This window comes from Ornithorhynchus anatinus, chromosome 4, assembly GCF_004115215.2.
Source record: "Ornithorhynchus anatinus isolate Pmale09 chromosome 4, mOrnAna1.pri.v4, whole genome shotgun sequence".
Taxonomy (NCBI): domain Eukaryota; kingdom Metazoa; phylum Chordata; class Mammalia; order Monotremata; family Ornithorhynchidae; genus Ornithorhynchus; species Ornithorhynchus anatinus.
The window spans coordinates 125,363,071-125,385,128 of record NC_041731.1 but is presented as its reverse complement, the minus strand read 5'-3'; the positions used below and the strand labels follow the sequence as shown (position 1 = coordinate 125,385,128).

Here is a 22,058-nt window from a genome sequence, read left to right as displayed (position 1 = left end):
CTGTGGTCGGTAGGGTCCGGAGGAGCGAGGAAGCTCAAGGCCGGGAGACCGTGTGGGCAGGGGAACGGAAGTGAGACAGCCGAGCCTGAGAGACAGCTTGACAGATCGCGGTGGGGGAGAGCAAGATGGGCAGGGTGGGGTGAGTTGGTGAATTGCTCTGAAGCCACTTATGTATGAGTCCTCCCCTGGAACAAGTTGGTGAATTGCTCTGAAGCCACTTAAGCATGAGTCCTCAGTGGTGGAAAAAATAAAAATCAGCAGTGTCATTTTCACCTATGACATTCAAAGCCACCACTGGAAGAGTCTTACCTAGAAAAATGCCCTAAAAATAAAGGATACTTTAAAAAGTAGGTGTAGCTAGACAGAGGTGAATAATAATGCTTGGAGTCGGGGTGGGGGCGGGGAGGAGCCAAGGGCTTAGGGGATGCAGAAGTGCTACAGTGGCAGGAGGGGAGGGGGAATAGTTTGGAGAGGGAGTAATCAGGGAAGACCTTCTGGAGGAGCTGTCGCTTCAGATGGCCAATTACTAAGGGTAGAGCTACAAGTGGATTGGAAGGGACAGGGAGTTCCAGGCAGGAGGGAAGCCTTCAGCAAAAGGCTTGGTGGTGACACAGAGGAGAATGAGGCTCAGTGAGTAGGGGATTTTTTGTGGTATTTCATTCAGTCGTATTTATTAAGTGCATACTGTGTGCAGTCCCTGCTTCCTGTCGCTCCCTACTCCACTCCATACTTCACTCTGCTGCCTGGATCATTTTTCTATAAAAACGTTCAACACATGTTTCCCCACTCCTCAAGGGCCTCCAGTGGCTACCCAACCACCTCTGTATCATATAGGAACTCCTTACTGTCAACTTTAATAATAATAATGTTGGTATTTGTTAAGTGCTTACTATGTGCAGAGCACTGTTCTAAGTGCTGGGGTAGGTACAGGGTGTGCCATGTGAGGCTCACCGTCTTAATCCCCATTTTACAGATGAGGGAACTGAGGCACAGAGAAGTGAAGTGACTTGCCCACAGTCACACAGCTGACAAGTGACAGAGCCGGGAGTCAAACTCATGACCTCTGCCTCCCAAGCCCGGGCTCTTTCCACTGAGCCACGCTGCTTCTCTAAAGCACTCCATCACCTTGTCCCCTCCTACCTTCTCTTTATCATATAAAAATTCCTTACCAATGGCTTTAAAGCCCTCCATCACCTGGCCCTCTCCTACCTCACCTCGCTTCTCTCCTTCTCCAACCCAGCCCGTACACTCTGCTCCTCTGCCGCTAGCCTTCTCACCGGGCCTCATTCTTGCCTGTCTCGCCACCGATCCCTGACCCATATCCTGCCTCTGACCTTTCATTCATTCATTCATTCAATAGTATTTATTGAGCGCTTACTATGTGCAGAGCACTGTACTAAGCGCTTGGGATGAACAAGTCGGCAACAGATAGAGACAGTCCCTGCCGTTTGACGGGTTTACGGTCTGATCGGGGGAGACGGACAGACGAGAACAATGGCGATAAACAGAGTCGAGGGGAAGAACATCTCGTAAAAACCGATGGCGACTAAATAGAATCGAGGCAATGTACAATTCATTAACAAAATAAATAGGGTAACGAAAATATATACAGTTGAGCGGACGAGTACAGTGCTGTGGGGATGGGAAGGGAGAGGTGGAGGAGCGGAGGGAAAAGGGGAAAATGAGGGTTTAGCTGCGGAGAGGTAAAGGGGGGATGGCAGAGGGAGTAGAGGGAGAAGAGGAGCTCAGTCTGGGAAGGCCTCTTGGAGGAGGTGAGTTTTAAGTAGGGTTTTGAAGAGGGAAAGAGAATCAGTTTGGCGGAGGTAAGGAGGGAGGGCGTTCCGGGACCGCGGGAGGACGTGACCCGGGGGTCGACGACGGGATAGGCGAGACCGAGGGACGGTGAGGAGGTGGGCGGCGGAGGAGCGGAGCGTGCGGGGTGGGCGGTAGAAAGAGAGAAGGGAGGAGGGGTAGGAAGGGGCAAGGTGATGGAGAGCCTTGACCTGCAACGCCTTCCCTCCTCAAATCCGCCAATGACTCTCCCCCGGGCTTCAAAGCCTCACTGAAGGCCCATCTCCTCCAAGAGGCCTTCCCAGGCTAACTCCCACTTTTCCTCATCTCCCACTCCCTTTTGCATCACCCTGACTTGCTCCCTTTGCTCTTCCGCACTCCCAGCCCCACAGCACTTAAGTATATAACTGTAATTTTATTTACTGTATTGATGTCTATTTATATTGATGTCAATCTCCCTCTTCTAGACTTTGCAGCTCACTGTGGGCAGAGAATGTCACTCTTTATTGCTGTACAGTACTTTCCCAAGTGCTTAGTACAGTGCTCTGCACACAGTAAGTGCTCAATAAATACAAGTGAATGAATGAATGAATCAATACCTCACCTTGCTACTCTTCTACTACAACGCAGCCCACACACTTCGCTCTTCTAATGCCAACTTACTCACTGTACCTCAATCTCGTCTATCTTGCTGCCAACTTCTCGCCTACGTCCTTCCTCCGACCTGGAATGCCCTCCCTCTTCATATCCATCGATGACTCTCCTGACCTACAAAGCTATATCGAAGGCCCAACTCCTCCAAGAGGCCTTCCCTGACTAAGCCCTCCTTTCCTCCTCTCTCACTCTCTTCTGCATTACCCTGACTCACACCCTTTATTCACATCCACCGCCTACCCCGGGTCCCACAGTACTTATGTACATATCCGTAATTTAATTATATTAATGTCCGTCTCACCGTCTTGACGGTAAGCTCGTCGTGGGCAGGGAACGTGTCCGTTCTATTGTTGTGTTATGCTCTCCCAAAACACTTAGTAGAGTGCATAGTAACGGCTCAGTAAATGCAATTGATTTGCTAACTGCTTAGTACAAGCCAGGAACTGTACTCAGTCCAGAAGTAGATGCAATTTCATCAAGTTGGACACAGTCCCTGTCCCACATAGGAATCAGAGCCTTAATCCATATTTAACAGATGAGGAAACTGAGGCAAAGAGAAGTGCAGTGGCTTGTCCAAAATCACCCAGCAGACAAGTGGCAGAGCCCGGGTCCTTCTGACTCCCAGGCCCATTCTCTGACCACTAGACTACAGCTGCTTGAGAGAAATTAAGAGTGTGAGCTGGGATGTAGTGAGAGAGGAGCGAGGATAGGAGGGGGAAGCGGGGAGTGAAAAGAGCAGGTAGTGCCCTAAAGCTGATGGTGAGGGGTTTCTGTTTGATGCGGAGATGGATGCGGCAGTGTTAAGTACTTAATACAGTGCTCGCTCAAAAAAATAAGACTGGTTCATATGGACTGTGGGCAGACGGAGCAGCCTGCCATTCAGCCAGTTGTATTTATAGAATCCTTGCTGTGTGCAGAGCACCGTACTGAGTGGTTGGGAGAGTATAACACAATAGAACGGACTCATTCCCTGTCCACAACAAGAGGGAAGAGAGCCAGATGCAAACAGCAGACTAGGGAAGGGAAAGAGCAGCAACAATTTCCAAACCAAGGACCATTCCTCGCACAGGAAGGAGACTGTCACAGGGTTGGTTGCCCTGTGTCAGTTTCTTCTGCCCTTCCACCTAAGTAGGTAACCCAAAAACTCTCGTGTTAAAGACCCTACAGTCCTCTAGGCTGTAAGCTCACTATGGGCAGGGAATGTGAATGTTTATTGTTCTATTGTATTCTCCCAAGCGCTTAGTACAATGCTCTGCACACAATAGGCACTCAATAAATACAACTGACTGATTGACTCAGACGGGACTGCAGCCCAGCTGAAAATTGCGAGTCCATTGCTGAGGACCAGCCTATGCCAATTCCTCAAGTGCTCCTTGTTTTTCCCTTTACCCTTCCCCTCTTCCCAGTCCCTCAGCACTTATGCAATTATCTGTAATTTTATTTCCTTGTTTTGATGTCTGTCTCCCCTGCTCTAGACTGTCAGCTGCCCGTTGTGGGCAGGGATTGTCTCTCTTTATTGCTGTATTGTACTTTCCAAGCACCCAGAACAGTGCTCTGCACATAGTAAGCGCTCAATAAATATGATTGAATGAATGAATAACTGAGACACAGAGAAGTGACTCGTCCAAGGCCCCACAGCAGACAAGTGGCAGAGTCTGGATAACTGATGTCCTTCTGTGCATGTTCTGCATACAGTATGAGCTCAATAAACATCATTGATGGATGTGTATACTCTTCCCACAGTAGCACTCAATAAATAGCATTGACTGATGTGTTTGTGCATGTACATATATTATATGCCTCTAAACGGCATCATGCTCATCTTCCCTAGTACCCAACCCTCTGAACCCATCCTTCCGTCTCCACCCAAGCACATTCCGGCGCCGTCTTTCCTGGCCTCCATAGAGAGGTGGTTTTTGAGCCTCACCAACACCTGCTCCAGCCCTCTTGACAGCCCATTAATTATAATAATTGTGGCATTTATTAAGCGCTTACTCTGAGCACTATTCTAAGCACTGGATAGATACAGGATTATCAGGATGGACACAGTCCGTGTCCCACATGGGAATCACAGTATTAATCCACATTTTACAGATGAGGGAACTGAGGTAGTGAAGTGATTTAACCAAGATCACAAAGCAGACAAGTGGCAAAACTGGGACTAGAACCCAGGTCCTTCTGATTCTCAGCCCCATGTCCTATCCACTAGGCCACGTTTCTTCTCTACACCCTGTTCCTCTCAACCTGGCCGGTGTCATTCTTCACCCCTGGACTTGTCAAGCTGGGCAATCTTGCCAGTAACACCAACACAAGCCAATTCCCGACTCTCTAATAGTAATAATCATAGTCCTTTCATTAAGCCCTTACCATGTGCCAAGCACTGGACTAAGTGCTGGGGTACAGATGAGATAATCAGGTCGGATACAGTCTGAGGAGGAGGGAGAATGAGTAATTCATCCCCATTTTACAGATGAGGAAATGGAGGTATGGAGAAATTAAATGACTTGGCCGAGATCACGTGGCAGGCAAGCGTGGAGCCAGGATCGGAACGTGGGTCTCCAGTCCCGATCCAGGACTCTTTCTATTAGGCCGAGAAGACGTTATCTCATTACAATTCTGCCCTTGGCTCCTCTCGTGTAGGCCGAGCGTAGCCCCCCACCCCGAATTCCCTTCGGAGATCTCCAGACAAACTTCAGCAACAGAAGCGGCGTGGCCTCCTGGAAAATGCATGGGATAGGAGTCACAAAACCTAGGTTCTAATCTTCACTCTGCCACTTACCTGTTGGGTGGATTTGGGCAAGTCAAGCAGCATGGCACAGTAGCAAGAGCACAGGCTTGGAGTCAGAGGACGTGGGTTCTAGTCCCGGATCTGCCACTTGTCTGCTGTGTGACCTGGGGCAAGTCCCTTCATTGTGCCTCAGTTACCTCATCTATAAAATGGAGTTTTAGACTGCGAGCCCCAAGTGGGACAACCTGATTACCTCTTGTATCTAGTCCAGTGTTAAGAACTGTGCTTGGCATATAGTAAGGGCTTAACAAATACCGTCATTATTATTATTTTCTGGGCCTCAGTTTCCTTCATCCATAAAATGGGGATTCAATCCATGATCTCCCTTCTGTTTAGACTGTGAGCCCCATGTGGGACAGGGACTGTGTCTGACCTGATGGTCTTGTACTACTCCAGAGTTTAGCAAGGCGCTTGAAACAGAGTAAGGGCTTAAATACCATTTTAAAAAGAGCCTCCACCCCCTCTAATCCTCTACAATTTCAACATCTCTTTTGTATCCAACAGAACACCATTCTCCCTTTTTCAAAGTGCTGATAAAAAAAGCCCAACAAAACATCTCCATGAAGCCTTCCTTAAACCTTCAGCTTCCCTCCTCCATCACCCGTGCCCCTGTCAATCAATTGTATTTCTTGAGCACTGACTCTGTGCAAAGCACTTTATTGAGCATTTGGTTGGGAGAGTACATCTCCCCTCCATTCTCACAAGGTTATGGGCTTGTGAGATTCATCCCCCATCTCAGCCCCACAGCACTTTTGTACATAGCTGTAATTTATTTATATTAATGTCTGTTTCTCCCTGCAGACTGTAAGCTCGTTGTGGGCAGGAATGTATCTGTTTAATTGCTACACTGTACTCTCCCAAGAGCTTGGTACAGTGTTCTGCACAGAGTAAGCACTCAATAAATAGAATTGACTGACTGCAATATAGCAATAGAACGGACATATTCCCTGCCCACAATAATAGCTGGGGTAATTGTGAAGAGCTATGTGCAAGGCACTGTACTAAGCGTTGGGGTAGATACAAAGTAATTGGGTTGGACACAGTCCCTGTCCCACATGGGACTCACAGTTTTAATCCTCACTTTACAGATGAGGTAACTTAGGCCCAGAGAAGTGAAGTGACTTGCTCAAGGTCACACAGCGGACGAGTGGCAGAGCTGGGATTAGAACCCATGACCTTCCGACTCCCCGGCCCGGGCTCTATCCCCAGTCTAGAGGGGGAGACAGACATTAATATAAATTCCGGATATGTACATAAGTGCCGAGGGGCTGGGGGGGGATGAGTCAAGGGAGCCGGGTGACGCAGAAGGGTGACGCAGATGGGAGTGAGAGGAGAGGAAAGGGGGACATAGGGAAGGCCTCTTGGAGGAGATGGGCATTCAATAAGGCTTTGAAGGGGAGGAGAATAATTATCCCTTAGCACAGTGCTCTCCACACAGTAAGCGCTCAGTAAATACGATTGAAAAATGAGCACTTAGATGCTCACCCCCTTAGCCGTGCCTTCCCCCGCTACCCCCAAGTACTTCGGCCCATTTCCTTATACTCGGTTTCTTCCCCTACCTGCAATTCATTTAAGTGTCCATCTCTCCTTCCAGATTGTAAGCTCCTTGAGGTCAGGGTTCATGACTCCATACTCCACTGTACCCACCCCAGCGTAGCGCACTGCACACAGTAAAGGCTCTAAAAATAACCCAGACTGTGCCAGACTTCTCCCAACAAAAATAGGAACACAGAGATGCTGGAGCAAATGGAGAATTCAGCGGTCACTTCAGAGCAATGCTCTCGGTCCGGGCAAAAGAACTGGTAATAATCCAGGAGCCTGGAGCGCGTGACATCGAAGCGTTACGCCACGGAAGACGTTTAACGCCAGGTGTTTCGGCTTGAGGGGGAATCGCCAAGGTGGTCCGAGGCCCTCTTTACCGAACCGGGAGCTGGAACATTCCAGAAATGGCTTTTCTTGCCCAGGCCTGTCCAATCTCTCTCTCCCATAGGCAAAAAACGTTACTTTGCTTGGAAAATAGAACCACACGAGTCTCCTGGGTTCTGTACCCCAGAAAAGCAGTAGGGCAAGCATGCTTCTGAAATCTGCCCTTGAGAATTGTAACTACCAGATGCCATCTCACCACCTATCAGTTTGGATTGCCTTTTTTTAAAAAAAATAGTATTCGTTAAGCGCTTACTTTGTGCCAACCACTGTTCTAAGCGACGGCGTAGTACGAGCAAATCACGTTACTCAGTCCATGTCCCACATAGGACTGACGGTCTTAATCCCCATTTTACAGGTGAGGAAACTAAGGGGCAGAGAAGTGAAATGACTTGCCCAAAGTCACGCAGCAGACAAGTGGTGAGCGGAGATTAGAACCCAGGTCCTTCTTACTCCCAGACCCGTGCTCTTTCCACTAGGCCACACTGCTTCTCATGCTGCCTATTAGACTGCACCCTGCCTTTCTGGTTCAGATTTGGGCTCCCCCAGCTGCCCGTGGCCAGATAATAATGATAATATTAATTATATGGTATTTGTTAATAATAATGTTGGTATTTAATAATGTTGCCTTTGTTAAGTGCTTACTATGTGCGGAGCACTGTTTTAAGCACTGGGATAGATACAGGGTAATCAGGTTGTCCCACATGAGGCTAACAGTTAATCCCCATTTTACAGATGAGGTAACTGAGGCACAGAGAAGTTAAACGACTTGCCCACAGTCACACAGCTGACAAGCGGCAGAGCCGGGATTCGAACCCGTGACCTCTGACTCCCACGCCCGGGCTCTTTCCACAGAGCCACGCTGTATTTGTTAAGCGCTTACTACGTGCCAAGGACTGTTCTAAGTGCTGGGGTAGGTACAGGTTGTCCCACGTGAGACTCACAGTTTTAATCCCCCTTTGACAGATGAGGTAACTGAGCCACAGGGAATGAAGTGATTTGTCCAAGGCCACACAGCAGACAAGTGGTAGAGCCAGGATTAGAACCCACATCCTCTGACTCCCAAGCCCTTGCCAGTAAGCCATGCCTTCCCGTGTGCTGGTCAGAAACACTGCCTCATGAGCCGCAGAAGACACGGCCAAGCGGAAGGAAGGAATGTTGGCCCTAACCCAGCCGCGGGAAAGGTATCTGACCCAAAAGCTAAATGAGGCGTCTCTCATGGTGGGCGAACTCAGATGGACTCCTGAAAATAGCAGCCAGTGTGGGCACAGTTGCTTCTTGGTCCCTGGATCTATGGTTTCGGATCAAGAGAGAGACATGGACTCCTGGGACAGAAATGGGCTTTGTATATTAAATAATAATAATGGTATTTAAGTGCTTACTATGTGCCAAGCACTGTTCTAAGTGCTGGGGTAGATACAAGGTAACCAGGTTGTCCCACGTGGGGTTCACAGACTTCATCCCCGTTTTCAGATGAGGAAACTGAGGCCCAGAGAAGTGAAGTGACTTGCCCAAGGTCACACAGTGGGCAAGTGGAGAAGCCAGGATTAGAACCCATAATGTATATATTTTCTTTACCCTATTTACTTTAATGAATTGTACATCGCCTTGATTCTATTTAGTTGCCACTGTTTTTACGAGATGTTCTTCCCCTTGACTCTATTTATTGCCATCCTTCTTGTCTGTCTGTCTCCCCCCATTAGACCGTTAGCCCGTCAAACGGCAGGGACCGTCTCTATCTGTTGCCGACTTGTTCATTCCAAGCGCTTAGTACAGTGCTCTGCACATAGTAAGCACTCAATAAATATTATTGAATGAACCCATGGCCTTCTGACACCCAGTCCTGGGCTCTATCCACTACGTCATTAAATCTTTTCCTGTCCTACACTATGACGTGCTGTACTCCTAGAGAAGGAAGCAATGTGGCCTAGTGGATAGAGCACGGGCCTGGGAGTCAGAAGGACCTGGATTCTAATCCCCCTCTCCTCCATGTATCTGCTGTGGGACCTTGGATAAGTCACTTCCCTTCTCTGGGCCTCAGTTACCTCATCCGTAAAATGGAAATGAAGACTGGGAGGCCGATGTGAGACAGGGACCGTGTCCAACCCAATTACCTGTATCTACCCCAGAATTCAGTACAGTGCTTGGCACATAGTAAGCACTTAATAAATACCTCAGTGATTATTGTTATTACTGTTCAACTACTCGGCTCTTGCACCTACGGCCTCAGAACGTCCGGGATGCCCAGGGGCCACCGCTCCAGCCTTGGAAAGATCCAGACAGCAGTGGAAGGAGGGAGAAGCCTGCTCAACTTTGAAAACGCTGGGAAGATTGGTGCTATGGCACGGGCCGTGATTCGTTCATCTAATCTTATTTGTCGATCGCTTACCGAGTGCAGAGCCCTGTACTAAGCACTTGGGAGAGTACAATAAAACAATAGTCACATTCCCTGCCCACAGTGAACTTCCCTGTGTCCTTCATTTTGGCTCTCGAGGAGCCAGAACCATGTCTGGGCCTCAACCGTGTACTTTCATTTCTTCAGTCAGTCATATTTATTGAGCACTTATTAAGTGCAGGGCACTGTACTAAGCACTTGGGAGGGTACAATACCGTAATGTGTCTACCCCAGCGCTTAGAACAGTGCTTGGCACATAGTAAGCGCTTAACAAATACCAACATTATGAGAAGCAGCGTGGCTCAGTGGAAAGAGCCCGGGCTTTGGAGTCAGAGGCCATGGGTTCGAATCCCGGCTCGGCCACTTGTCAGCTGTGTGACTTTGGGCAAGTCACTTAACTTCTCGGTACCTCAGTTACCTCATCTGTAAAATGGGGATTAAGACTGTGAGCCCCACGTGGGACAACCTGATTCCCGTGTCTACCCCAGCGCTTAGAACGGTGCTCGGCATATAGTAAGCGCTTAACAAATACCAACATTATTATTAATGAACAGACACGTTCCCTGTCCACACTGGAAGCAGCGTGGCTCAGTGGAAAGAGCTTGGACTTCGGAGTCAGAGGTCATGGGTTCGATCCCCGGCTCTGCCACTTGTCAGCTGTGTGACTGTGGGCAAGTCACTTCACTTCTCTGTGCCTAAATTACCTCATGTGTAAAATGGGGATTAACTGTGAGCCTCACGTGGGACAACCTGATCACCCTGTACCTACCCCAGCGCTTAGAACAGTGCTCGGCACATAGTAAGCGCTTAACAAATACCAACATTATTATTGAGAAGCAGCGTGACTTAGGGGCAAGAGCACGGGCTTGGGAGGCAAAGGTCGTGGGATCTAATCCCGGCTCTGCCGCTTGTCTATGGTGTGACCTTGGGCAAGCCACTTAACTTCTCTGTGCCTCAGTTCCCTCATCTGTACAATGGGGATTAAGACTGTGAGTCCCACATAGGACAACCTGATTACCTTGTATCTATCCCAGCGCTTAGTATGTGCCAAGCACTGTTCTAAGTATCTATCCCAGCACTTAGAACAGTGCTTGGCACATACTAAGCGCTTGACAAATACTGTAATTATTACTGACCTTACAGTCTAAAGTGGGGGAGACAGACATTAATATAAATAAGTTATAGATATGCTGTGGGGCTGGCAGGAGAAGGAACAAAGGGAGCGAGTCAGGACACCGCGGAAGGGAGAAGAAGAATGGGGGAGGCTTAGTCAGGGAAGGCCTCCTGGAGGAGATGGGCCTTCAATAAGGCTTTGAAAGGAGGGCGAGTCTTTGTCTTTCGGATCTGAGCAGGGAGGGAGTTCCAGGCCAGAGGCAGGATGTGGGCCTGGGGCTTGCGGGGAGATAGGCAAGATCGAGGCACAGCGAGAAGGTCAGCACTTCTTGCTCAGTGCTTATACATTGCTTTGCATATAAGCGCTTATTAAATGCTTATGCATATATCCATAATTTATTGATTTCTATTAATGTCTGTTTCCTCCTGGAGACTATAAGGTCATTGTGGGCAGAGAATGAGTCTGATAAATTACACTGTACTCTTCCAACTCTTAGTGACGTGCTCTGTACAAGTAAGCGCTCGATACCATTGCCTGACTACTGGTGGACAGAGGCCCTGAAGGACACTTACATGGGTCCATGAAAACAGCGGAGAGGTGTTGGCTACTTGATCCTCTCCAACATCCCCCACTTACCGGGGGCTACTAAGTCTTCTTAATAATAACAATTATTGTGGTATTTATGAGTCCCATGAGGGTCTCATAGTCTCAATCACCATTTTACAGATGAGGGAACTGAGGTCCAGAGCACTGAAGTGACTTGACCAAGGCCACATATCAGATAAGTGTCAGAGCTGGGATTAGAACCCATGCCCTTCTGATTCCCAGGCCCATGATCAAGCGCTCAGTACAGTGCTCTGCACACGGTATGCGCTCAATAAATACAATTGAATGAATCCACTATGCTGCTTCTCAGTAGCTATGTACATATCAGTATGTATCAAAAAAGGTAACCAGATCAGACAGAGTGCCTGTCCTTCATGAGGCTCACAGTCCAAGTAGAAGGAAACACAGGTATTGAATCCCCAGTTTAAATGTGAGGAAACTGAGGCACAGAGAAGCAAAGTGACTTCCCCAGAGTCACCAAGCAGAAAAGAGGTGGAGCTGGGATTAGAACCCTGTCATTCATTTAATCGTATTTATAGAGTACTTACTGTGTGCAAAGCACTGTACTAAGGGCTTGGGAGAGTACACTATAGCAATAAACAGATACATTCCCTGCCCAAAACGAGCTTACAGACTAGAGTTCCTCTGCCTCCCAGGCCCTGCTCCTCCCACTATTCCCTGCTGTTTCTCTAATGTCCTTGATGGAAGAGATCTTGTCTACTAACCCTACTGAACACTCTCGAGAGCTTAGTACAGTGCTCTCCACCAAGCAAGCACTCAGTAACTACCACTGATTGATTCCTCAGACACAAGGCAATGTCCTATTTGCCGAAAAGATCCCGATAACCCAGTGCCTCGACGCATGACAACTCCCTTGGGGAAATCATTTTAGCTTTATAGAACTCCCCAGTTTTGCCGTAGCTTCTGAAAAGTAAAAACTGACAGGTCTGATAGACTTGTCAGTATTAAATATATACATATATATATGTATATATATTATATATATAAATTCACAAAAGTAATCTCCATCTGAGTTCCACAGACACTTCCCAAGAGCAGTCATCAGCTGCTCCCTGCTGCTCAATACACAACACTGCATCAACACCCTTTTCAAATTCCCATCAGCCCATCACCATCCAAGTGACATTTTCCTCAAGTGACATCTACCCGGCTAATTCCCCAGTCTTGTCCTGGGGCACAAAATGGAAGTTTAATCTGCAGTTGGAGCCTTCATTATTATTGTATTTGCTAAGTGCTTCCTGTGTTTTAAGCAGTAGTAATGATAACTGTGGTATTTAAGCTCTTACTCTGTGCCAGGCGCTGTACTAAGCACTGAGGAGGACGAGCAAATCAGGTTGGACACAGTCCCCGTCCCACATGAGACTCACAGTCTTCATCCTCATTGTACAGATAAGGTAACTGAGGCAGAGAGAAGTGACTTTAGGCAAGTCACACACAGCAGACAAGTGCAAGACTGAGCTCCTCATCTTCCCTCCCAAACCCGGTCCTCTCCCAGACTTCTCTATCACCGTCGATGACACGACCATCCTTCCCGGGTCTCAGGCCCGCAATCTCGGTGTCATCCTTGACTCGTCTCTCTCGTTCACCCCACGCATCCTATCCGTTACCGAGACCTGCCGGTTTCACCTATACGATATCGCCGAGATCCGCCCTTTCCTCTCCACCCAGACGGCTACCTTACTGCTACGGGCTCTCGTTATATCCCGGCTAGACTACTGTGTCAGCCTTCTCTCTGACCTCCCTTCCTCCTCTCTCGCCCCGCTCCGGTCTATTCTTCACTCCGCTGCCCGGCTCATCTTCCTGCAGAAACGATCTGGGCATTTCACTCCCCTTCTTAAACAACTCCAGTGGTTGCCTATCGACCTCTGCTCCAAACAAAAACTCCTTACTCTAGGCTTCGAGGCTCTCCGTCACCTTGCTCCTTCCTACCTCTCCTCCCTTCTCTCCTTCTACCGCCCACCCCGCACGCTCCGCTCCTCCGCCGCCCACCTCCTCACCGTCCCTCGGTCTCGCCCATCCCGCCGTTGAACCCCGGGCCACATCCTCCCGCGGTCCCGGAACGCCCTCCCTCCTCACCTCCGCCAAACTGATTCTCTTCCCCTCTTCAAAACCCTACTTAAAACTCACCTCCTCCAAGAGGCCTTCCCAGACTGAGCTCCTCTACTCCCTCTGCCATCCCCCCTTTACCTCTCCGCAGCTAAAGCCTCATTTTCCCCTTTTCCCTCTGCTCCTCCACCTCTCCCTTCCCATCCCCACAGCACTGTACTCGTCCGCTCAACTGTATATATTTCCATTGCCCTATTTATTTTGTTAATGAATTGTACATCGCCTTGATTCTATTTAGTTGCCATTGTTTTTACAAGATGTTCTTCCCCTCGACTCTATTTATTGCCATCGTTCTTGTCTGTCCATCTCCCCTGATTAGACCGTAAGCCTGTCAAACGGCAGGGACCGTCTCTATCTGTTGCCGACTTGTTCATCCCAAGCGCTTAGTACAGTGCTCTGCACATATTCATTCTGCAATATTGAATGAATATTGAATGAAAAGTGGTGAGGTTGGGATTAGAACCCAGGCCCTCTGACTTCCAAGCCTGTGCTCTAGCCACTAGACCACACTGCTGAGGTGGATACAAGTTAATCAGGTTGGACACAGTCAGCTATGTGGCTGTGGGCAAGTCCCTTCACTTCTTGCTGCCTCAGTTACCTCATCTGTAAAGTGGGGATTAACTGTGAGCCTCATGTCGGACAACCTGATTACCCTGTATCTACCCCAGTGCTTAGAACAGTGCTCTGCACATAGTAAGCACTTAAATACCAACACAGTCCCTGTCCCACCTGGCACTCAGAGTTTAAGTAGGACCGAGTACAGGCATTGAATCCCCATTTTACAGGTGAGGAAACCAAGGCACAGAGAAGTGATTTGCCCAAAGTGCACAGCAGGCAACTGACAGAGCCTTGATTAGAACCCAGGTCCTCTGACTCCCAGACCCTGGTTCTTTCCCCTAGACCATGATTCTCCTCTACTTCTTCGTTGCGTGGCCCTCAGCAGCTGCACTGACTTGGAATGGTGGAGAGGGGGAAACGAGGCTGGAGGCCAAACTTCTGCATCATCCTTGCACTAGGATTTGCATCCTTAATTCAACCCTCCCTGGGCCCTATAGAGTTTATGTACATACTCATAATTTAATTTATTCACATTAATGTCTATATCCCCCACTAGACTCATTGCGGGTAAGGAGCATATCTTGCAACCTTGTTACGTTGTATTCTCCTAAGTGCTTAGTACAGTGGTCTGCACACAGTAAGCGCTCAATAAATACGACCAGTTGACGTGGCAGGGATCCCATAGTGGGTGGTACTTTTCTTCTCTGGATCAGATAGGTGGGCAGGGATTGTGTCTGCTTACTGTTGTATTGTACTCTCCCAAGTGCTTAATACAGTGCTCTGCACACAGTGAACGCTCAGTGCAATTGAATGAATTCAGAGTTTCCGGAAACTAAGGCTGCCAAGATATCCTGGGCACTGTACAGGATGCCATCATACCGCCTGCACCAATTTGTGGAAGCATGCTGAGCTCCTCTGAACCAGAATGTCTCTCTCTCTCTGGGTGGACATCTGACCCCTTTCCTCCTGCGTCTTTGGAAATACGGGCGCCGTGTCCGAGCCACAGAACTCAGTGGCAGGAGTTGAGGGAGGGCGGGTTGGAGCTGGAAAGAAGGGCAGAAGTTCAGAACAGCAGTCAATCCATTCTGGCCAACGTGACTCTGGCATGTTCACTCCTTATCTATACCCCAGCCTGGCGCCAGAAGGCTGAGAGAAAGATAAGGAAATGCCTGAAGGCACAGAAGAGGAAACCATGGAATTTATTCCTCAACTCCATTTCCAGGGGAAGATTTAAAAAAAAAAAAAAAACCCAAACAAAAAAAATACCCCAATCAAGCTAGTTATAGGCAGGGAATGTGTCCATTTATTGTTCTACTGTACTCTCAAACACTTAGTACATTGCTCTGCACACAATATAACTAAATATTTATTGAATACTTACTGTGTACAGAGCACTGTACTAAACTCTTGGGAGAAGCAGTGTGGCTTAATGGAAAAAGCATGGGCTTGGGAGTCAGAGGACTTGGGTTCTAATTCTGACTCCGCCACTCATCTGCTGCATGACCTTGGGCAAGTCACTTCACTTCTCTGTCCCTCAGCTGCCTCATTGATCGGGGTAAAATGGAGATTAAAAGTGTGAGCCCCACTTGAGACAATGTGATTACTCTGCATCTAAGCATTACACTGCTTAGAGCAGTGCTTGGCACATAGTAAGCGTTTACCAAACACCATAATTATTACAACAGAGTGAGCAGATGTGTTCCCTGCCCAAAATGAGCTTGTAAAATGGGGACTCAATGCCTGTCCTCTCTCCTACTTAAACTGTGAGTCCCACGTGGGACTGTGTCCAACCTAATTAACTTGTATCCATCCCAGCAGTTTGGCCTAGTGGCGAGAGCACGGGCCTGGAAGTCACCCACCCTGGAATCACTGAAGGAGAAGCAATGTGCCCTTGTAAAAGAGCACAGGATTGGGTGTCGGGAGATTTAGGTTCTTTTCTCTGCTCCGCCACTTGCCTGTTGTGTGACCTTAGACAAGTCACCTAACTTCTGCTTCCTCACCTGTCAGTGGTGGGAAAAAAATGTCTCTCACCTCCCTCCCACTCAGATTAAGGGGCAAGGACTGTGCCTGATCTGATTGAATCATTTCTACTCATATCTACTGTATTTCAGCAAACACTTATAAATATCCCAATTATTATTATTATTAATCTGCCTGGCAAATATCAGGCAGCCTGACTCATCATTCTTCACCAGCCCCAAGCTTATACACCATAGCAAAAAAAAATTTACTCTTCATATCAGAAGTCGCAAGCAGTCGCAAAACATGAGCATGGAATCAATTCTAGGGATTAATTATTGAAAGCAAATTTAGATTCACAGGACAAAGAGGTTATGAATCTCAGGGACTGTTTTCCAGTCTTTTTAAATCGAAACTAAATTGGATCGGCAGTTTGCTCGTTATGGCCAAGGAACGTGTCTGCTATTTCTGTTGTATTGCCCTCTCTCAATTGTTTAGTACAGTGCTCTGCACATAGTAGGAGCTCAATAAATACCATGGATTGATTAAACAATGGGATGTCAATCACATTTTGCAGTTCCTAGTGCTGAGGAGACTGCAGAAATCTATTCTTGTTTAGCTGATGATGGCTATTCAGTGATATGCAGTGAAAGCTCAAATGCAGGTTCAGTATAAAGGAAGTCCTAGAAAGAAGGATTTCAATGCCACCGTGGAAAATTGAGATGAGTCTGTAGAAATATTTCTTCTTTATAAACACACAAACCACCTCTCGATCTGGTATTTGAATCATGCAGCATTTTGGGTCTGAATAGCCAGTGATTGCACTATCAATTCTACTACTCTTTCAAAAGCTAAATTCTCTCATGTCCCCCAGGTCCCCTCCCCCACCTTTTTATGGTATTTGTTAAGTGTTTTACTTTATGCCAGGCACTGAACTATGCACTGTGGTAGATGCAAGTTAATCAGGTTGGACAGAGTACCTGTCCCACATAGGGCTCACAGCCTTAATCCCCATTTTACGCTTAGACCAGTGATTTGCACATAGTAAGCACCATTGATTGATTTTACAGATGAGGTAACTGAGGCAGAGAGAAGAAAATTAGCCAAGGTCACACAGCAGACAAGTGTTGGAGCCAGGATTAGAACTCAGGTCCCTCTGACTCCCAGGCCTGTGCTCAATCCACTAGGCCACACTGCTGCCGCTATGCACACTGTACTTCTGCTTCACCTATGCACTTAAATCTTCACTCCACTCCTTCCTCTCACAACACTTAATGTACATATCTTTATACTCTGTTGCTTTCCCTACCTGGAATTTGTTTGTATGTGTCTCCCCTGGTGGATTAAAAGCTTCTTGAGAGCAGGGATTGTGTTTACCTCCTCTGTTATACTCTAAGCACTTCAAAGTCTTATTAAAGGCCCATCCCCTCCAAGAAGCCTTCCTCTCTTCTCCCACTCCCTTCTGTGTCACATTAACTTGCTCCCTTCCTTCATCCTCCCTCCCAACCCCACGACACATATGTATAGATCTGTAATTTATATTAATGTCTGTCTCCCCCTCTAGACTGCGAACTCATTGTGGGCAGGGAATGCGTCTTTTTGTTGTTGTATTGTACTCTTCCAAGCTCTAGTACAGTGATTTGCACACAATAAGCACTCACTAAATACTATCGAATGAATAAGTGTTTAGTACAGTGTTCTGAAGCTCCTCCTCTAGTTTGTAGACTCACTGTGGGCAGGGAACATGCCTACAGAGTCTGTTGTACTGTACTCTCTCCAAGCACTTAGTACAGTGCTCTGGACACAGTATGCATTCAATATGCTTGATTGAAATTGATGGGACTCAACTGTCTACCCCAGCACTTAGAACAGGGCCTGGCACATAGTAAGTGCTTAAATACCATTATTATTATTATCCGAAGTCAGTCTCACTTAACAAATCTAGCTCTGGTTATCAGTTGCTTTTCTAGAGAAAGAGAAGCAGCGTGACCTAGTGGATAGAGCACACAGGCTTGGGTTCTAATCCCAACTCTCCCGCTTGTCTGTGTGACCTTGAGCAAGTCACTTAACTTCTCTGTGCCTCAGTTACCTCATCTATAAAATGGGGATTAAGACTGTGACCCCATGTGGGACAGGAACTCTGTCCGACCCAATGTGCTTGTATCCACCCCAGGACTTAGCACAGTGTCTGATACATAGTAAGCGCTTAAATAGCACAATTATTATTTAGGCTTGTGCCAGTGAGCATAGAGAGTGACAGGTCTTAGGTAAAGTCTGCAGAATGTGTGAGCTTGGGCAAGTTGCTTCACTTCTCTGAGCCTCAGTGCCCTCATCTGTAAAAGGGGGGGGGGGTTAAGTAACTTCTCCCTCCCTCTAAACTGAAACCTCACTGTGGGCAGGGAACATGTCCATTGTATTGTACTCTCCCAAGCACTTAGTACAGTACTCTGCACACAGTAAGCGCTCAGTAAATATGATTAAATGACTGACTACTCAGGTTGTGAGCCTCATATGGGACAGGAACCGGGTCCTACACGATAAACGATTAGAACGGTGCTTGTCATGGAGTAAGCGCTTAACAAATACCACTATTACTATCTTCCTGAGTGGTCTCTGCAAGGTCAGATTCACACTAAGCATGAGAGAGGTGATTGCCTCAGGGCATAGCACCAGGGACAGAGATTGGCAAAATTTGGAAGTGGAAGAAGAAACATTGCGTTTATTAATAATAAAAATAATAATGACATTTAAGCACATACTATGTGCCAGGCACTGTACCAAGCACTGGGGTGGATACATGCAAATCAGTTTGGACACAGTCCCTGTCCCACATGGGGCTCATGGTCTCAATCCCCATTTTCCATATGAGGGAACTGAGGCCCAGAGAAATGAAATGACTTGCCCCAAGTCCACACAGCAGACAAGTGGCAGAGCCGGAATTAGAGTTCATGGCCTTCTGACTCCCAGGCCTGTTCTCTATCCATACGCCACGCTGCTTCACAGTGCCTGACACAAAGTAAATGCTTCATTCATTCATTCAATAGTATTTATTGAGCGCTTACTACGTGCAGAGCACTGTACTAAGCACTTGGAATGTACAAATCGGTAACAGATAGAGACAGTCAATTTAGGAAAAAAAAGGGGGTGGGGGCAGTGCTTAGAGGTGAGACCTACCTCGTGTTGTCAGGGTGACAGGGATGTTGTCGTCATCTCCCCCAGGAAGCGGCTCCGGGGCCTTCCTCAGAGCCTCAAATCCCAAGGCCACAGTCTACTTCGAGACAAAACCTTCACGGTCCATTGCTGGCCTTCCTGGGGAGGAGAGGGGAGACCTGCGAAAGGAAAGAAAAACCACTGGAGTATTTCCTTCACTCAGTCAGTCTTATTTATTGAGCCCTTACTGTGTGCAGATCACTATACTAAGTACAAGGGAGAGTACAACAATAAATAGACACATTCCCTGCCCATAGAGAACTTCCAGTCTAGAGTGGGAGGCTGTATTAATAGAAATAAAGTGCTGAGGGGCTGGAAGTGGGGATAAATACACGGAACAAGTCAGGGTGACCCAGAAAGCAATGGGAAGGTAGGAAAGGAGGGTTTAGTCAGAAAAGACCTCTTGGAGAAGTGTTTATTATGTGCCAAGCACCGTTCTAAGCACCAGGTTAGATATAAAACTACCAGATCGGACACAGTCCCCCTCCCTCATAGTCTAAGTAGAAGGTAGAATAGATATTGAATCCCCATTTTACAGATGAGGAAAGTGAGGCACTCTTTGCCCCCTTCTACCTCACCCAGCTTTTCTCCTTCTACAACCCAGCCCGCATATTTCGCTCCTCTGGTGCCGCTAACCTTTTCACTGTGTCTCGATCTTGCCTGTCTTGCCGCCGACCCCTGGCCCACGTCCTGCCTCTGGCCTGGAACGTCCTCCCTCCTCAAATCCACCAGACAATTCCTTCAAAGCCTTACTGAAGGCACATCCCCTCCAAAAAGCTTTCCCAGACTAAGCCTCACTTTTCTTCCTCTCCCACTCCCTTCTGCATCCCCTTGACTCGCTCCCTTAGCTCTTCCCTCCTCTCCCAGCACCACAGCATTTATGTATATATCTGTAATTTTTATTTCTTTGCATCGATGTTGGTTTGTTTGTAATGATGTCCGTCTCCCTCCCTCTAGATTATGAGTTCACTGGCCAGGGACTGTCACTCTTCATTGTTGTATTGTACTTTCCAAGCACTTAGTACAGCGCTCCACACACAGTAAGCACTTAATACAATTGAATGAATGAATTTCCTCAGTGCTTCAGTTACCTCATCTGCAAACTGGGGATTAAATCTGTGAGCCCCGTATGGGACATGGACTGTTTTCAACCTGATTCCCTTAGATCTACCCCTGTACTTAGCACAATGCCTGATGCATGGTAAGCTCTTAAATACCATAAAAAAAAAAATATGGCTGATCAGAGCAGCTGAGTTTGTTCAGAAAAGGTCACCGGTTAAACTGCACCCCAAAGAGCAGCCTAGTCTCACTCTGCTCCCACTACAACTCAGTGCAGCTCCTCCTCCCGCTTTAGACTCCAAGTTCCTCGTGGGCAGGGAATGTGTCTGTTATATTATACTTGCCCAAACACTTAGTACAGTGTTCTGTACACAGTAAGTGCTTAAAAAATACCATCGGCTTGATTGATTCGCCCCTCTAACGCCACCCTCCTCCTCACTGTGCCTTGATCTCATCTCGGGTCTTTCCCTCTCTTGCTCACGTCCCTCCTTCATGGCTGGAACTCCCTGACCATTCACATCTGACAGACAACTGCCCTCCTGATAACAACAGAGCGCTGACAATAACTGTTGTATTTGTTAAGCATCATCTAGACTTAAAAGCTCACTGTGGGCAGGGAACCTGTCTACCAACTATGTTATATTGGACACCCAACTGCTTAATACAGTACTCTGCACATACGTGCTCCGTAAATGCAACTGGTGGATTTACTACATGACAAGCCCTGTGGTTAGCACTGGGATAGATACAAGATAATCAGGTTGGACACACTCCACATCGGGCTAACTGTCTAAACAGGAGGGAGAACAGGTAACGAGTCCCTATTTTCTGGATAAGGAAACGGAGGCACAGAGAAGTTAAGTGGCTTACCCGAGCTCACTCAGCAGGCAAAGCGCAAGCAAAGTTAGGATTAAAACCCAGATCTGTGGTCTTTCCAAGCCCAGAGAAGAACACATCTCTTCCAGGAAGCCTTCTGGAACTAATATCTCATCTCCCTTCTGCTTCATATTTTCAGTTTCCTTCATTCTCTCTTAAGCACTTCGTCATAAACTCCACCCCCACAGCCCTTATATACATATCTTTATAGTCGAGGGCCCGGATCTACTATGTCAATTACGCTTTCCGAGACATTTAGTACAGTGTTCTGCACAAAGTAAGTGCTCAGTAAACACCACTGACTGCCCCTCCCCCAGTGATTTTTGTTCCCATAAGCAGGCAGCATTTTCTCTTAAGATCCCAGCACCTTCCCAGTAGATTTTGGGGTACCCAGTGCCACCGACCCCAAGACTTCTTAATCCTCCTGAATGTTCCCCTCCCCAAAGCCATGGGTGATTCTCACTTTAGCTTGAGGGTCACAGACCCCAGAAAACTCAGTGGACTTCCTTACCTTGTCATCATGATTTCCTGCTTGGGTCTCAGGACTCACAGTTCAGCAGTGACACACTAAGCTCTGTTCCATCTCAGCACAGAGCCCTCCAGCATCAGGAAGTCATATGATTTCCCTTCGTGCTTGCGAAACTTTCAGAAAAATCTTTAGTCTCCGTGCTTCACAGTCCGCCATGAAATTAAAAAACAGTACAGCGGGAGAGGAGCTGAAGATTTCAGCCAGTCCCAACTCCTGCCTATGACCGTGCTTCTAAGTGCGGAGAACTTCTTGAGAGTTTTCAAAAACAGTATTGCAAAACAAGACTCAGACACACTGTGTCTAACTAGAAGCGGGCAAATCATTAAAAAGGAGTTAACCTTTAACCTTAAGCGTTAAGACCCTTTAAACAATCTTCAGAGCAAAACCCACACTTCAGGACTGCAGCTTCTAAAGAACTCACTGAAAAGTGCTTCTTCCACTTGGAAATTTATTTGAACGTTTAACAAGT

At 47.5% G+C, this 22,058-nt stretch overlaps 1 protein-coding gene across 2 annotated transcripts in view; it reads right to left on the bottom strand.

Moving 5' to 3' along the window:
- Positions 1-21,850, bottom strand: part of SLC2A9 (solute carrier family 2 member 9) — a 304,495-nt gene extending 282,645 nt beyond the window's left edge. For both annotated transcript variants that reach the window (XM_039911938.1, XM_039911939.1), the window contains exons 1-2: positions 21,572-21,850; positions 19,090-19,244 (exon numbers count right to left, since the gene is read on the bottom strand). The gene's annotated coding sequence lies outside the window, so the exon portion shown is untranslated. The remainder of the gene's footprint in view (positions 1-19,089; positions 19,245-21,571) is intronic.
- Between the last annotated feature and the right edge of the window lie 208 nt (positions 21,851-22,058).